This window comes from Haemaphysalis longicornis, unplaced genomic scaffold (assembly GCF_048455015.1).
Source record: "Haemaphysalis longicornis isolate Haplotype H1 unplaced genomic scaffold, Haemaphysalis longicornis Haplotype H1 scaffold_1, whole genome shotgun sequence".
NCBI lineage: Eukaryota > Metazoa > Arthropoda > Arachnida > Ixodida > Ixodidae > Haemaphysalis > Haemaphysalis longicornis.
In genome coordinates this window covers 217104817-217122700 of record NW_027526203.1, presented here as the reverse complement: position 1 = coordinate 217122700, position 17884 = coordinate 217104817, and positions in this window count along the sequence as shown.

Below are 17884 nucleotides of genomic sequence, written 5' to 3'. Positions count from 1 at the left end.
AGAGCAGTGATTCGCCATAGTGGGATGTAATCTGCTCACTGCTACCACCCAACGCATTTCAAGTGTCCCGCCTTCGCAGTGCTCGCGCGCCCCTGTCTGAAACTGCGCCAGCGGGAGTTCTGTTCTTTTTGTGCTTGCTTTTCCTCCCGCCCGTGCCGGCGTTGCACTGCCACTTTTTTTCGCTTACTATCGCAAAAAACAACCAAACGAGCGTTCCTAACTAAATGAACGCGGGCGCTGCCGGCTAGTTACGTATGTTTTGACACAAATGAGCCTACAGTTTCCTTTGCGCTAAACAACGGGGATATGTATGACAAGCGCCAACGGTTCCCGGGTTTGGAACGCTTATGACTATATACACCGCTTGGCTTTCGAAGCGTGTGGGTTACGCCACGACGACGGAACACCGTGTGGTTCTACTTGGGTCCAGCGAGCGAGCTACGACACGGGGACAAAGTGCTTTGCCCTTAAAAGACAAGGAGCTTCAGTCGTATGTGCTTCCGCTCTTCGGCTTTAGATCTGCTTCCCTCATTCTGCTCTCTCTATTTCTGGTAGACAAGAGTCTATAGACGAAAGCAGCGGGCTTTTTTATCCCCGGGTACCATCCTCACCGCCGCTTTGGTTTTGCAACGCTCGGAGCATGTGCGGGAGGAGGTCGTAAGACGTTCTTTTGAAGGAAGCCGCTAAAAGTGTGCCAGCCGCTTCGCAAGCGGTGACAACTAGCTCTCCCCTTATATTTCTTTTGTTTACCGTATGCTTCCGGGCCTGGATAGACGTCCTGCTGCCTTGTAGCACGAAGCAACGACGGGCCGAATTCTCTAAAAACTTGCAAAAACAAAGGCCATCGCTTTGAGGTGACGCAGTATTAAGGTGACAAATGTGTGTTTTCTTCAGTTCGGGAGTCCCCGACAGGCGAAAGCCAACAGAATTTCCTCACAAGTGCGGCTTGAAGCCCTGGTTGGAACGCTGCTTGAAACGACGCACTTTGGTCGCGTCGTTTCTATCGGAGCTTCAAGCGGCACTTGCTAGTCAATTCTGTTGGTTTTCGCCTGTCGGGGACTCCCGAACTGAAGAAAACACACATTTCTCACCTCAATACAACGTCATCTCAAAGCGACGGCTGCTTTTAGAGAATTCGGCTCCTGGTGTTTGGCGGCTATGCCGCAAGTTGGATGAGAAAAAAAAAGTAGCAATCATATCCCAAAGAGAACGGCTTAGCCAGCCTTCGTTCGTCGCTTTAGTTCAGGAGTGACGAAAGCTGTCAGCAACATAGAGTCGCGAAGCCTTAGTTATGTTGTTGTTCCCTTTTTTTAGGGCACTGCTTCGGCCGCCAAGGCCCCGGATGACGAGGCTATTGCGGAGACCGTTCCTGACAGAGCTCTGCCCGGTCTTGGTTTTCGGCGTTGTCGAACACTCCTCGCCCCCCGTGCGTGTTCGCAACCGCGTACAGGCGCAGGGCCCTTCGGCCTCCTGGCGCTCTGTCTAGTTCCAGGGGCCGTTTCTGTCTTTTTGACTCTTTACTTTAGAGTTTTGTGTCAACTACTTTGTGCACGACAATAGTTCTTTTACTTTGTGTCTGTTCGTGATTGGTTTCTCTTCTTTCGAAAACATAGCTGACTCAACATAAGAAGCGTAGAGTCTTATTGGTTGGTTGCACAAGTGGCGCCCAGAATGCGATTTTTTTTTTTTGGGGGGGGGGGGGGGGGGGGGAAGGGTCTTTTCCGAGGGACGCTGCCGACCGTAGTCCGGACCATACGCCGGGAGACCTTCGCTGGTCAGCTGTGTTCTGTGAAGTACTTTTGGTTACATTTCCTATCTCAATGGAACCAAGTGAACATGTTTATTTTGCGCCAGAAGTGTTATCAGTCATTAAACTGGTATAACTTAACAACTCCCTGGAAACCCTCAACTGCTTCATCGTTGGTACAATGTAACATCACTAAATAAGCTACTCTTAAGAGTACCGCCACTTCGTGCACCCGCAAGCGTCTGGGGGCCACTTCGTTTCTGGATTGCAGTGTTGCCATCTCTCCCAACGAAACCGCCGCCGGTTGTGACGGGGAGAGTGTGACCGGCCGCTTTAGCGTCCGCCATCGCCTCCTACAGGAGGCGATGCGTCCGCGCAGCAGAGAGAGCGAGAGGAGAGGCGCCCAGAAACAAAATGGCTGCGCCCATATGTAAACAAAAATCACTTGGTGCCGACCGGCCAATGAAAAATCCTGGTGGCGCAAAACAATGAGAGAAAAAAGTGCCGATACTCTAAAAGCCTTTATTTAGTGACGCTAGTACAATGCTGCCGTAGCGGTAGTGGACAAAACACGTCACTACAAAGTTGTTGAGGTGCGGGGTACTACAAAAGTCGTCGTTACAATAGCATCACCTCTTTCCTCCCAGCGGCGAGGGCGGAGGCAAAGCAACGCTGAAAACGGCACTAGCACGCTTCTTTACTTGAAATGATACAAAACAATCACTTCCCCACCGCAAACGCAAGGAAAACGCCTGCAATGCCCACATAATTAGGTGTTTGAAGTATATGTCGGTATGATCCCCTAAAGGAAGAAGTTAAGAGCATTAACAAACTAAAACACATTATTACGCAATTGTGACGTAGTTGTGAAATCGTTGAAACTTAATGGGTGTGAATTACTACGCTTGTGTGCACACTTTGATCCTTTTGTGCATTTTAGACCTATGCTTTGTATAATACATAGGAAACGTATTAATGACAGTGCCTTTATGCCATTGTACTATTATGATTGTACTATTATGTTTAAATTTGTCTTCTTTTGTGAACATCACTTTTATTGCGTATACTCTGAATCGGGTGACTGAGGCCTCTGCCAGGCCATACATCCGCCTTTAGTCTCAGTCTCGCCTTGGTTTCACCAAGAAATAAAAATTACGAAAAAAATTCGCAGTCCGGAAACTTCGCATGGAACCGAGCCTCGTAAGGTTATTTTTTTACTACGTTTCTTGCTGTTTCGCTCTCACCGTGTCTACCGATCGAGCATGCGCCCGTTTGTGGCACGTGAGCTCAGCAGTTTCGTCGCTTTCGGGCACTACTGGATGGCTTCTGCTGACTCCGCGGCTGCTGCCTATCGCCGATAGCGGAATAAGTGCGACATAATTTATTCCGATATGCGCAGGGGTTCCAAGCGTATGTCCAACCTCTGGCATACGCAGGAGTGGAAGGTGGGTGGGTAAGGTGAGGTTAAGGTAGCCGCACCTCCTCCTTCACGCACCGAAATTTCCCAGCTTGGGGAGGGGGGGGGGGGGGGAGGGGAATGCCAAAGTCCTCTAAATGCGTCTAGAATCAAGTAAACACTACGATTAGATATTTGTGTGTCGCAAATATTCACCAAGCTTACGCGACCTGGCTATCTGCTTTCACCACAACATTCAGCCAATTTGTAACGAGGCACTCATGGAGGGCGGAGGATGAGGAGGGTGCGCTAATCAAATCGGCTTTCAGAACCATCTCGTTGGTCTACGCTACACCGCAAGCTGTGAGCCCGTGACTGTGAGGTTTTTTAGGGCGAAAGCACTACTACCCGCCATTTTCCAAGGTCATTCATCGCGTCGTAAGTGTAATTCAGCCATTGGCTCGCAAGCTGCGCCTTTCTTATCACTTCGTTCGCTCGGAGTCAAGCCACTGCGTTACCAACGTGACTAGGCGAGGGTGAAACGGCTTCTCCGCCTGCCCTTGATCGCTCAGCGCCGGCTGGGCCGCCTTACGAGCGATTCAGCGATGGCGAACCACGTGACTCGGCAAGGGTTTAATGGCTGCTTCACGGGCGCTTCTTTCAGCATTGCCCCCCATGGCGAACCGGCTGTGCTGTCTGCGCGTATATTTCAGCGAAAGCGAAAGGATGAAACCAATCAATCTGTGGATATAGCTGGACGGCGGTCTGCGAAATCTCAAGCAAAGGCAAACTTTCACGAGACTCTTTGTGCATAGCCTTTGCTCTCGCTCGTGGTAAGTAGGTTTAGAAAACCTGGGCCATTTTTTTCTCTATATATGGCGATATATATACTCCGCCCTTATGAGGGAGAAATTCATTTGGCAGTGATTATAGGAATGCAATACCGGCGAGCCATCATCTGCGATGGCAATAAACACTGAGAGCACGCCACAAAACGTCATTATGTCCGCGCTATTCGCTTTGCGACTCGACATAATTGCAGACACCCTGGAAGCCTATAGCTGCGTATGCCAGATACTGAGGGATATTACGTGCGGGCATGCGTGTGTATGGCATCTTGATTGCGTGAGGTAAGTACAAACAGGGAGAATGGGCTCGTCTGCTTTCATAGGCACGCACACGGCGGGTAATTGGAAGGAGGTATACGGAATAAAAAAAAGAGAAGCAGGAAAAAAAAAAAAAACGATTGTCTGCCAGGTGATGCAAGTCTTTTGCCGAGCACCGCGAATTTGTTCACTGAACGCCGTGCAAAGCGGGCTTGCGATCGGATAGTGGAGACAGCGGTGGGGAGCAGTTGCGCAACCTGCTCGGCTCTCGCTCTAAGCTTGTCAGTCAATCCTTCATTGTTGGCTCGCAGCGGCTGTCGCTCGCGTGGTTCAGCAGCGTGGCGGGCTTCCAGACGCGGGCATGCAAGCGAGCAATTCCCGGCAATCAAGAATGCCATTACCAATTTGTACGACGGTGACACGCGCGCCTCGGCGGCACGAGACAACGAATCAAAACGAAAGCCCCCCTCACCCCCTCCCCCCTTCTCCTCCCCCGGTTTGTTCTTTGTTCGTTTGCTTAAATGCGAACATGAGCAACACTAGCTTTTTCACTTGACGACTCGGTTGTGAAGATAAAAATCCGCCCAAGGATTCGTTTGCTTCTCTGGATGCGTCAGACGAGGAAACTGCATCTTACGGCGACGGGCGTCTCCTTAGACGACGCGCTCTGAAACATTGAGCGCTCACAAGGGCCCCATATCATTGTTCGCTTCTGAATGTCATCCTTGACGCCAAGCTCATCACGTTCATGTTCATTTTTGCCTTCTACGTTGATCCTCGTATATATGCTGCGCTGTTGAACAAAAAAATACTGCTCTTGGTAATGGCCAAGTTTTAAAAATTCAGAGCCCTTCCACTCTGTGAAGATGGAAGCCATCGAAGAAGTAGTTATGGTGGGTTCTCGAGAGCCCGGTGCATCTTGGCGTACTTCTTCAAGCCGAACAAGTATGCTCCTTCGATTCCCGTTCTTCTTCCTCCGCGCAAACGACACGCGTAGCGTATCTGCTCACTCCGCTGGAAATGTCGTCGAAAGACGACTGTCTTCGGCCGCCTTTACCACGTAAATGCCTCTCTTCTCTCCCACGCCCACCTCTCATGCACTTCCCCTCCCGTCTCACTCCTCCCGCGATAAACACGGTGGAGGTTTGCTCAAGTCAATTCAATTTCCCCGCGTTACACTGCTCGTGAGTCATCTATTGGAACCTTTCGTTACTAGGGGGTTTTAGCTGACCGTCTTTCACGGTCCGCTCCGCTCCGATAGCAAGCGGAAGCGAGATTGCGCATGCGTGGCGCGCTTGGCCGCGAACGGCATTGGCTCCGGTTGCGCTGAGCGGGCCGCCTATACCGGAGCGGAGCGTCGAAAACGGTCAGCTAAAACTCTCTACTGTTCGAGTTGGAATGCCGCCACTAAGCGTAGGCTCGGGCGCGAGCCTTTTTTGTGTTTGGGGGTCGAAATATTGTTTTGGACGCGTATTTTTTTGTTTGATAACACAAAAATCAATGATCGAAAGAAGGCTGCTGGTATCCGTTATGTATTGATGTTATGACTCAAATATTCCCAACGTTTTCTGTTCCTTAAACTATGTTGGCAAGTGTGAAGTAAGGTACCAGATTTGGTGGTTTGGAAAGGTTTTGCCAATATATATACTTCTCGTTTCAGAATTTTTGTAACTTGCGAAAGAGGCTTTGATGATGACAAGGAGGAAAATTGCTGGCCTACGTTTACGGAGACGACCTGCTGGCTCCTAGCCGTATACAGCTTCCCTGTAAAAAACGAAGCCCAAGAGGCAGGCATTTGTACAACACGGGAACAGCCTTGCGGCACCAGCTGATTAGTGCGAGCCAGTGCTACTGTACGGTTGTACGCTCTGCAAAGTAGTAGTAGCCTGATGGGAGAACGACACGAGTCACGCATTCTTATTTTTCCCTTTTGTAATTTTCGTTTGGCATAAAAAAAAAGAAGAACATCGATGCTACGGCCGCCGCACATTGCTTGGTAGGACTGTGGCAAAAGTGAAGAAATTACACTACGACAAATTCAAACAGGCGCTTTCGTACAACCAGTAAGAATGCGTTTATTTTTCCCGACACGGTATGTAAAATATGGAATCAATCGGGCAGGCTCCGCCGTCTCAGTGTGGACTGCAAGGAATCCCCCTTGTCCAGAGAAGCTGGAGATACTGTTGACCAGCCCTCGCCTGGAGGACCGAACACTCCTGGTAACCCGGCCTATACGACGGCGCGGTCGACAAATGGCTTCCTTGAATAGGGATCCACTCGTACCTTTGAAGCTCAACAAATGTTTTCTGTCCGTCCAGAAGGCAGCCTGCTGTAGTCCAACAGACACGGTGGTGGAGGGGGAAAATGTTATTTCTTAGCCAAAGGGGTAGGGGCAGGGTGTGTGGTCAGCTTCATATGTCCAGGAGCCGCGGACCTGCACTGAATCCGTGGCTCGTTGCACCAGGCCGAGTTGGCGCTAAAAAACAAAAGAAGACTCGTTTCCCGTCTAGGACGGGCCTATGGGTCAGCGCATCTGCTTATAGCAAAACGGAAGAAATAATCTGCTTATTTGCACCTTGCCGTCACTGCATTGCGGACATTAAGGACTCAGCAGTATACAGAAATCATCGACACCTGATTTTAGAGATTGAAGATCCCACAGTTTCCAGAAATTCGATGGATCTCAACTCTAGGATTGTTCTTCGGAGCCGCTTTCCCTCCATCGCGTCTGGCGCGTTTCACGCTATTTTTAAAGCACAATTTACCTTTCGGTTGTCGAATGCCCTTAATTGCTTGTCAGCAGTGGGGAGGTGTAGAAGAGAATCAGGGCGTAAATATAGCGTTAGCTTATTCCGTGCTTGCGTCCTGTTAGAGTATGCTCTTATGGGCTCCCACATACGGTGCGGTTGCTTGTCAGCTCGAAATTTTACCATTACTTATCCAAACGAAAAAAAAATGAAGGAAGCTCACACTAACGTGTAAGACTTAAAGTTAGCGAAGCTGTACGCAGCCATCACGACCATCACGTCGTTTTAAGACCCAGATTGCAGCCGCTTTGCTTCTTCTTCGCTGCCGCAACGATCTTTACTCCATCATTGTTGCTGTAAGTGTGAGCGTCCTTCATTTTTTTTTTTTTGAAGTTATAATCTTTGGACATCACGTTCGAGGGGCGTACGCTATGACGTGTTTTTCATGTTCCGAGCAAGTGTTGCCACAATTACGGCAAACGCTGGAGGTTTCTTTTTTCTTTTTTTTTTTGGCAAATCTTGGCCAATCTCCCTAGTGGTGTGCTTGGCTTGACAAACGTGCGCCGGGGACGCTGGGCGGTCGTCGCGAGGCAAGCGCACAGGAGCGCTCGGTCTTTTCTTGGTATGTTTAACTGCGTAAAGGTAAAAATTACGATTTGCTAGACAGATTCGCTGTCAAAAAAAAAATTCTTGTTTGAGAAAATAAGAGAAACGCAACGCAATTCTGAGAAAATAAGAGAAACGCAACGCCATTCTTGGTTGAGGAAATAAGAGAAAATCAAGAAAAGCCGTACAGGCACGCGTCCGCGATTTGTTCCGTGGGTGTACGCCGTGAGGAGAAAGCCGGTGTTCTTGCATATTAGAGCCCGACACGGGCTCCTCGGCGCGTGGCTCGCTTCCGAAGAAGCGCGGGCGGCGCGCGCGTGGTGAATACTTTATCGCGGCGCGCGCAGTTACGACAGCCGCCTGTTGCGGAAAAGCTCTGGGAAGACCCGGCCGACTGTGTGAAGTGCGCGTGCGTGCTCCTGTCTCGTGGGGCCGCCGCTGGTTGACTATCGTGGGCGTCGACGGCGTCCCCTATGCCGGGCCATATGCGCCGCTGCATCGCCCTTTCGAGACCATAATTCAAGAAGGGACCGAGCAAAAAGCGGATGTTCTGTACGGGAAGTTCGTTTGCCACGGTCTCCTTATTTCTATCACCGCTTTCGCCCACGTGTCTTTGAATACATTATGGATGTTCTTTGCAATGTATGTATTGTTTGTGAGAACTTATAATGGCTAAGTTTGAATAATAATAATAATAATAATCAATCAATCAATCAATCAATCATTTATTTAACGTGCCCAGGAACAACCCAGAGGTCTTGATGCTGGCGCACAAAAAAAGAAAGAAAAAAAAACTAAGAATAACACAATAGAACAAGATGACGGTTCAGAAGAAAACTATCAGAGACACAATGCGCACAGAAATATTAGAACGACAGGACAAAAGTAGATTAACACAGTACGAGAAATAGCCAATGATAATGATGAAAAGTCAGATAATATACATACATACATACATACATACATACATACATACATACATACATACATACATACATACATACATACATACATACATACATACATACATACATACATACATACATACATACAACAATGCGCCAGATAAAGTAAAAAAGGAGGATAGAAACAAATTGCACATGTGATGTTACCTTATAACGGTAAAAACCTTGGAGGAAAACGATAACTGTGACTCATCAAAAACATCGAGGTCAAGAAAATAGAAATTATAAAGACTTTGTATCCTGTTGAGGGTTGAGTGCTGAGAGAGGCGGGTAGTTACAAGAAACGGCCTGCTCTCTCTTGTTTGCTTCCGTGGAATCCGAAAATTAATACTATTGAGCAGTATAGGACAGGATATAGTACCGTGAACGAGCTTGAAAAGAAAGAAGAGATCGGCGCGATTTCGCCGGCAGCGAAGTGAAGGCAGTGACAATAGTTCAACGGTGTTAGAACACGAGCCAGAGTCATTTTTACCGAAGCGATGGTTGTAAACGCTTTGAAATTTTTTCTGGACACGCTCAATTACGTTACTTAAGGAATTAAAGATGCCATTCCAGATCACAGATGCATACTCAAGTTGAGGAAGACATATTGCGGTATACAATTTGCGGAGTGGCATAGGAGAATTGAATTCTCTCGATATTCTACAAACATAGCCGAGAGAACGAAGACCCCGCATAGCAACACGCTTAGTATGAGCTGAAAAATGCAAGGTGCTATCAAAGAGAACGCCGAGATCATTGATCTCACAAACCCTACATAAAGACACAGAATTGACAGAGTATAAAAAAGATACGCTAGATGATTTGCGAGTGAAACTCATGACTTTTGTCTTTGAAATATTGAGAGAAAGGTTATTGTTTTTACACCATTCTGAAAAAGAACACAAATCAGACTGCAACAAGCGACAGTCGTTAAATGAATGAATTTCCCTAAATATCTTTATATCATCTGCATGCAAAAGGAAAGAAGAATTGCGAATGGCAGAAGAAACGTCGTTAACATACATTAAAAAGAGGAGTGGGCCTAATACCGAACCCTGAGGTACACCACTGGTCACTTTGTAAAAGGAGGACGTTTGGCCATTGACGGCAACATAACATGATCTGTCACGAAGGTAGCTATGCAATAGATTCACAACAGCGGTGTCAACATCAAAATGAGCAAGTTTAACCATAAGCATTGAGTGATTGACTACATCGAACGCTTTGCTGAGGTCACAGTAAATGGTGTCGACCTGTCCTCTCTGGAATACAGGTGTAGATATTTGCGTCATGAAACTGGCAAGATTAGTGACGGTTGAGCGGCCAGGAACAAATCCATGTTGATTATTATTCAATGAGTTTTTCACATTAAAAGACAGTATGTGGTGAAGGGCCAGCTCAAAAATCTTTGACATGGCACAGAGAAGAGAAATCGGTCGATAATTCGAGACATCAGTTTTAGAGCCAGACTTAAATACTGGAAAAACACGAGGAATTTTCCACATGCTAGGAAATGTGGAAGTAATCAGACAGTTATTAAATATGCTAGTCAGTACTGGGACCAATATACTGCTATAAGCTTTTAGTATGGCTGAGGGGATACCATCTGGACCACATGATAAGGATGGTTTCAAGCGCTTAATGCATTCGCTGATGAGATTTTCATCTAGCGACAGAGCATTGGGTGTGTTGATTTCCAAATGTTGTTCGATAGTAGTGCTAGAGTCAGAGGCTTTATAAACGGAAGACAACTGCGTGGCAAAACAGTCAGCGACGGCTTGTAGTTCTGTTCCATCGGGGTCCAGTAGTATTAAAGGCTCTTCACTTTTGTTAGACCGTTTGCGTACATACTTCCAGAACTCAGCCGGCCTGTCAGAGGCGCTTTTTTCTAAGTGTGCAATATATGAACTGTGATCCCGTTTATATAAGCGTTTACAGAGAGTTCGAAAGCATCGGAAATCTTCCTTGCGTTTGAGAGATGGAGTGCTTTTAAGCTTTCTGTGTGCGCGATCTTTATGCTTTAGAGCACTTATAAGTTCAGACGAGAACCAGGGGGGATATTTATGGAGTTTAGGAGTATATTGTGGAATATATTTGCGCATACTGCTTAAGATAAGTTCCGTAAGCTGATCTACTTGGTCATCAACATTGGTTTTTTCAGTTACCATAGACCAGTCAATGGAGGATAAGTCACGGTGTAAGCCAACGTAGTCACCTCTTTTGAAAGCAAATCTGGGCGATTTGTTGATGTTATTTGGAAAGCTCTGTTTTTCCCCGGACAGAGAGAGTGTTAGTTTAAGTGGTGGGTGAAATTTATCGGGACGAACAAGAAAAACGTCAGACAGTGACACTTCAATCGGCTGATTGTTCGAAATACACAGATCTAATATGTTACCGCAAGGATTGGCAATAGAATTATGTTGTTGAAGGGAATTAAAAGCAAGAAAATCTAATAGCAGGCCGCACTTATTCTCTATGTATTGATGGTAATGAGAATATTTAAGTGTTCTCCAGTCGATACCAGGGGTATTAAAATCACCAATAACAACAATCATGTGCTTCCTATGTGAAGCTATGACATTTTCAATGGAAGAGATGATGTCATTAAAAGAGATTGGGGTAATGCTAGGCGGCACATAGAAGGACCCAATCAACAATTTTTCGCAGCGATCAAGGCTAATTTCGACCCATATTGATTCAGGAGCAGTTTCAATGTCACTTCGGCGAACAGATCTCAGAGAATTATCTACAGCCATAAGTACGCCACCACCTTTTTGTTTGGTTGCAATAATAATAATAATAATAATAATAATAATAATAATAATAATAATAATAATAATAATAATAATAATAATAATAATAATAATAATAATCAATCAATCATGTTTATTTACGTGCCCAGGAACAGCCAGAGGCCTGAGTGCTGGCGCACGGGTAGTTACATGAAAACAAAATACAAGAAACATATAGCAAAAAACAAACAAGCGACAAGACACCCACAAATTGAAGTAGTGAAAATGACAGAAATAAAGCACAGGCGGAGCCTGGGTACAGGTAAAAAATAAAAAAAGAAGATGCCTATGTTGCTCTGCCCGTCGTAAAGGCCACACGACAGGCAGAGCAACAAAGTTTGACAGTAATACAACGAAAACAACGGCAAGAGTGTAGAGACAAATGAAAAAACGAACAAATGACAGTAAACAGTTTCAAAAATAGGCAACTATCAGTTGGATAGACACAACCGCAGAGAAATCAAATTCCAGAAAAAAAAGAACGACAGACATATCATAGGTGTTTAACATACTGTATTCAACAGCGTTGTACGGTAAACTGTAAAGGATTTCTGAAAGATGTCAAGGCGTTCAAAGAAGCGGTTGTAACAATTCTGTATTCTGCGCACAGGAGAATGATTGGAGTTGCGCGCAGCGGTCAAGAACGGGCGATGCGACCTGGTGGGCCTTTGTGGTACACTAAACTCTAAACAGTTAAGCAGGTCTGCGCAAGAAAGGTCACCATGAACAATTTTGTGAAGAAATGTAAGGTCTGCACGCATACGTCTGCAGTTCCAGGAAGGGATGGAAGGGACTATGGATAAGTCAGAATCAGGATGAAAACTGTGATTGTGATGACGGTGCTTAAATATGGATAAAAACTTCTTCTGCACACGTTCTATTAATTCACTACTTGATTTGGAGATGCCGTTCCAGGCAACAGAAGCATATTCTAACTGTGGTATACATATTGCATTGTATAGCATTAGAAATAATAATAATAATAATAATAATAATAATAATAATAATAATAATAATAATAATAATAATAATCAATCAATCAATGTTTATTATAGTGCCCAGGAACAGCGGAGGCCTTCGTGCTGGAGCACTCAGAGGGGAAAATTCAGCACTGTAGTACATCAACAATTTGCTAATAAACACTCAGTGAGCAAAAAAAAAGAAAGACCTACAAAAACGGCAAAGAAGATTAGAAATAAAATAGTGCAATCCAACCGACTTTACACAATCAATTCGTGCTGGCGCACAGAAAAGGTATAAGACAGCAATGAAATGCATCAACAGCTGGCAAATGAACAGTGAGTGAGCAAAGAATAAGAAGAAACTACAACTTCAAAGAAGAATAAAAATACCATAGTGTAATTTTAGGCAACATTACACAATCAATAGAAACTGTAATGTCTGGTCAATTGCAAGAAGACATCTTACAATAAGCGTAACTATACGGAAAAGTGAGTGAAAAGAAGAACGTTTTTACAAGATTCGGGAAGCGTACATTTTCAGTTTCAAATGGACGCATGAAGTGAATATGGCAACTTTTAATGATAAAAACGGCAGAAAAAGAAAAATTCTACGATAATTACAGTCACAGTATCAGCACAATACACGAATAACCAGGAACAAGGACAAGCTCGGTGAAGTCAATGCACACGTCAGGATGATTAGTGAAGAAAAAGAGCACTGCCAAGATGAACTTAGTGTGTCAGAGCTGACCACCCGGCCAATAATAATATTAATCAATCAATCAATCAATCAATCAATCAATCAATCAATCAATCAATCATGTTTATTTATGTGCCCAGGAACAGCCAGAGGCCTGGGTGCTGGCGCACGGATAGTTACATGAAAACAAAATACAAGAAACATATTGAAAGAAACAAACAAGCGACAACACACACACAAATTGAAGTAGCGAAAATTACAGAAATAAAAAGCACAGGCGGAGCCTGGGTACAGGTAAAAAAGAAAAAGAAGATGCCTTTGTGGCTCAGCTTATTGTAATGAATACACAACAAGCAGAGAACAAAGTTTAACAGTAAGACGACAAGAACAATGACAAAGTATAGAGACAAATGATAAGACAACCATGATAAGTAAACAGTTTCAAAAACAGGCAACTATATTGGTTAAACAGAACCACAGAGAAACCAAATTTCAGCAATAAAAAAAAGAAAAACGAACGACAGAGATATCATAGATGTTTAACATACTGTGTTCAACAAAGCAGTACGGTAAATTGTAAAGGAGCTTTGAAAGATGTCAAGGCGTTCAGAGAAGCGGTTGTAGCAATTCTGTATTCTGCGCACAGGAGAATGATTGGAGTTGCGCGCAGCGGTCAAGAAAGGGCGATGCGACCTGGTGGGCCTCTGTGGAACACTAAACTCTAAACAGTTAAGCAGGTCTGCACAAGAAAGGTCACCATGAACAATTTTGTGAAGAAATGTAAGGTCTGCACGCATACGTCTGCAGGTCAACGAAGGAATGGAAGGAACTATGGGTAAGTCAGAATCAGGACCCGAACTGTGATTGTGATGACGGTGCTTAAATATGGAAATAATAATAATAATAATAATAATAATAATAATAATAATAATAATAATAATAATAATAATAATAATAATAATAATAATCAATCAATCAATCAATCAATCATGTTTATTTACGTGCCCAGGAACAGCCAGAGGCCTGAGTGCTGGCGCACGGGTAGTTTCATGAAAACAAAATACAAGAAACATATAGCAAGAAACAAACAAGCGACAAGACACACAAATTGAAGTAGTGAAAATGACAAATACAGCACAGGCGGAGCCTGGGTACAGGTAAAAAATAAAAAAAAGAAGATGCCTATGTTGCTCTGCCTGTCGTAAAGGCCACACGACAGGCAGAGCAACAAAGTTTGACAGTAATACAACAAAAACAACGGAGTGTAGAGACAAATGATAATATGAACAAATGACAATAAAGTTTCAAAAATAGGCAACTATCAGTTGGATAGACACAACCGCAGAGAAACCAAATTCCAGAAAAAAAATAGCGACAGACATATCATAGGTGTTTAACATACTGTATTCAACAGCGCTGTACGGTAAATTGTAAAGGATTTCTGAAAGATGTCAAGGCGTTCAAAGAAGCGGTTGTAACAATTCTGTATTCTGCGCACAGGAGAATGATTGGAGTTGCGCGCAGCGGTCAAGAACGGGCGATGCGACCTGGTGGGCTTTTGTGGTACACTAAACTCTAAACAGTTAAGCAGGTCTGCGCAAGAAAGGTCACCATGAATAATTTTGTGAAGAAATGTAAGGTCTGCACGCATACGTCTGCAGTTCAAGGAGGGGATGGAAGGGACTATGGGTAAGTCAGAATCAGGATGAAAACTCTGATTGTGATGACGGTGCTTAAATATGGATAAAAACTTCTTCTGCACACGTTCTATTAATTCACTACTAGATTTGGAGATGCCGTTCCAGGCAACAGAAGCATATTCTAACTGTGGTATACATATTGCATTGTATAGCATTATAAATGGATCTGGAGAAGAGAATTCCTTTGTAATCCGACACACATTTCCAAGGCTTCGGAGTGCTCGCCGGGTGATGAGCCTAATATGAGGAGAAAAAGAGAGGGTACTGTCGAAAAGCACCCCTAGGTCCCTAATCTCATCAACCCTTTGCAGAGGAGCTCCCTCAATACTGTAGGAAAACAGCAGACGGTGGGTTTTCCGGCTGTAGGTGACAACCTTTGTTTTAGTGGGGTTTAAAATTAGGCAGTTTTTCCTGCACCAGACCGATAATTCCGACACATCCCTCTGCAAGGCACAGCAGTCCTGAACACCGCTAATGTGCCTAAATAGTTTGACATCATCAGCATAGAGAAGAAAAGAAGAGTTTGTTAACACTGTTGAAACATCATTGATAAAGACAGAAAACAATAATGGACCCAGCACGGAACCCTGGGGTACACCACTTGTTGCAGGGTAAACACTAGACTTTTTGTAGTTAACATCTACATAAAAGGACCGGTCAAGGAGATAGTTGGACAACAAGGCAACAAGGCTTGCGTCTACACCGGACTTAGCAAGCTTGTTAATTAATAACTGATGGTTCACCACATCAAACGCCTTACTGAGGTCAAAATAAATAACGTCCAACTGGCCGTTTTCACAAACTGCAGCCGAAGCCTGTGTCATAAAGCTTGCAAGATTTGTGACCGTCGATCGACCAGAGAAAAAGCCGTGCTGATTTGGTATCACAACGTTCTTGACGCAGGCAGCAAGAACTTTGTGCAGAGCTGACTCAAAGAGTTTTGAGGCGACACAAAGGAGTGAGATCGGGCGATAGTTAGAAACGGCTGACTTATCACCAGACTTAAATATTGGAAAAATTCGAGCAATCTTCCATGCACAAGGAAATTTACCTAAAAGTAAGCAGTTATTATAAATGGAAGTTAAGACAGGCACAAAAATGTTGCCGTAAGCCTTCATGAGGGCTGCTGGAATTCCATCTGCACCACAGGAAAATGATGGTTTCATCCGTTGAAGGCTATCATTGACAATTTTTTCATCGAACCTAAGTGTGTTAAAATTAGAGTTATTAAACGATAGGCGTTCGTCGTTGCCATCTGGCAGTTGAAAGACAGAATGAAAGTACTGAGCAAAACTGGTGGCAACATCCTCAACCTCTTCACCATCGGAATTAAGCAGGCTAACGTGTTCTTTAGACGCCTTAGAACGGCCGCGTACATACCTCCAGAATTCAGCCGGTTTCTGAGACGCAGCAGCCTCTAACGATTCTATATAGAGCTGGTGGTCACGCCGGTAGAGGATTTTACAAAGTGAGCGATACCGACTAAACTCCGCTTTCCACTTGTCAAGCCCAGAACGCTTGGCCTTTTTGTGGGCGCTATCCTTAAGTTTAAGCGAACTTCGAAGTTCTTTAGAAAACCAGTGGGGAAATTTGGAAGGGAGAGGCTTATAACAAGGGATATACTTTTCCATGCCCCTTCTGACGATTTCAGTGAAACGTCGAACCTGTTCGTCAACATCATTGACATCCAAAACACTAGACCAGTCAGCAGATGAATAAAAGTGATACAGCCCAGCATAATCTCCACGCTTGAAAGCATATCGCGGGACTGCACAATTGTCAACACCGCCAGAGCGATGCTGGGTCGTGACCGAGACAGAGACAATAAGAGGGGGGTGAAACTTGTCGGGGTGCACAAGGGATGTTTCGGAGGCACACACTTGTACGTTTTTTAAGTTTGAGAAGCACACATCTAGAACATTACCACAAGAGTTTTCTATGCGGCAAAACTGCTGCATGGAGGTGAACGATTGAAAATCTAATAGCATGCTGCATTTCTGCGCTGCATAATGGTTTTTGTGCTCAAAGGAAAGACTGTTCCAGCGAATACCTGGGGTGTTGAAGTCTCCAAGTATAATGAGCTTATGGTTGGAGTGTGCATTTGAGACATTTTCTATGGTTGTGAGTGTTCGATTAAATACAATAATAATAATAATAATAATAATAATAATAATAATAATAATAATAATTGTAATAACAAATATAATAATATTAATAAAGACGGTCATACCGATATATAGATTTTCCTAAATGCCTTTTGATTTGACCCCTATGGAGCAAAACACTGGGATTTGTGGGGTTCGAAGTTCATGTTTCTCCGTTTGCATATCGTTTGGCGGTAAACATGCGCGGCGGAATCTGAGAGCTGTAGTAGAAGTAGTAGTAGTAGTAGTAGAATAATTTAATGTAAACAAAAGTAGTAGTAGTAGAATAATTTAATTGAATGAGATGGCGGGAGTCCTAGTTGGGAAAAGAAGGCTGGGACGGGTTAGGTGAGGCTCACAATGAAAACCTCGCAGGAGAAACTCAATAGGTTGCTAAGTGTCTTTTTGGCGTCGGTTCGCGGCCGTATCCAATCTTCGTATGACACCGCCAACACGGGCCGATGCTTGCCGCGGACTCTCTCAAGATTATCGCACTCCCAAACGATCACACGAGCGTTTCTGCACGAGCGCAGTTGGCGCTCGGCTTGCGCGAAGAGTCCTCCACTGCATGAGGTGGTGCCCGCTTCCGGTAACAATGTGATTATGTACGCTACACAGCTATGGCCATTGTCATATACAATGCATATTCTGTACACGCCTTCATTCTGAAAAAAAAAAAAAACCGCACGCGTTGTTCTGGACTTTTTGGTATAATTCGGTGCATGCGCATACTGTGTACGCGCCATTTTGTCCCAGTGCTCAGTTTTGATTTATGGGGTGCAATTGTAAAACGGCGCTGTTTGCTATGCTTCCTGTGTAAGACTGAAGCAAGGCTTTCCCGTCTTTAGCCTCGGTCCTAGCTCTCAGACACTGCCAGAGAAAAGATGAAGGGGCAAAGTTGGGGGTGGGGTCACCTCGTCGGGAAAACAAGGATGACCATATTTGCCCATGTCTTGAAAGAACCGCAACGTGTTTGGTACTCAAATACGCTCTGCTTATGAAAACAAATCTGTTATGGTCACAGAGCGCATTCGGCC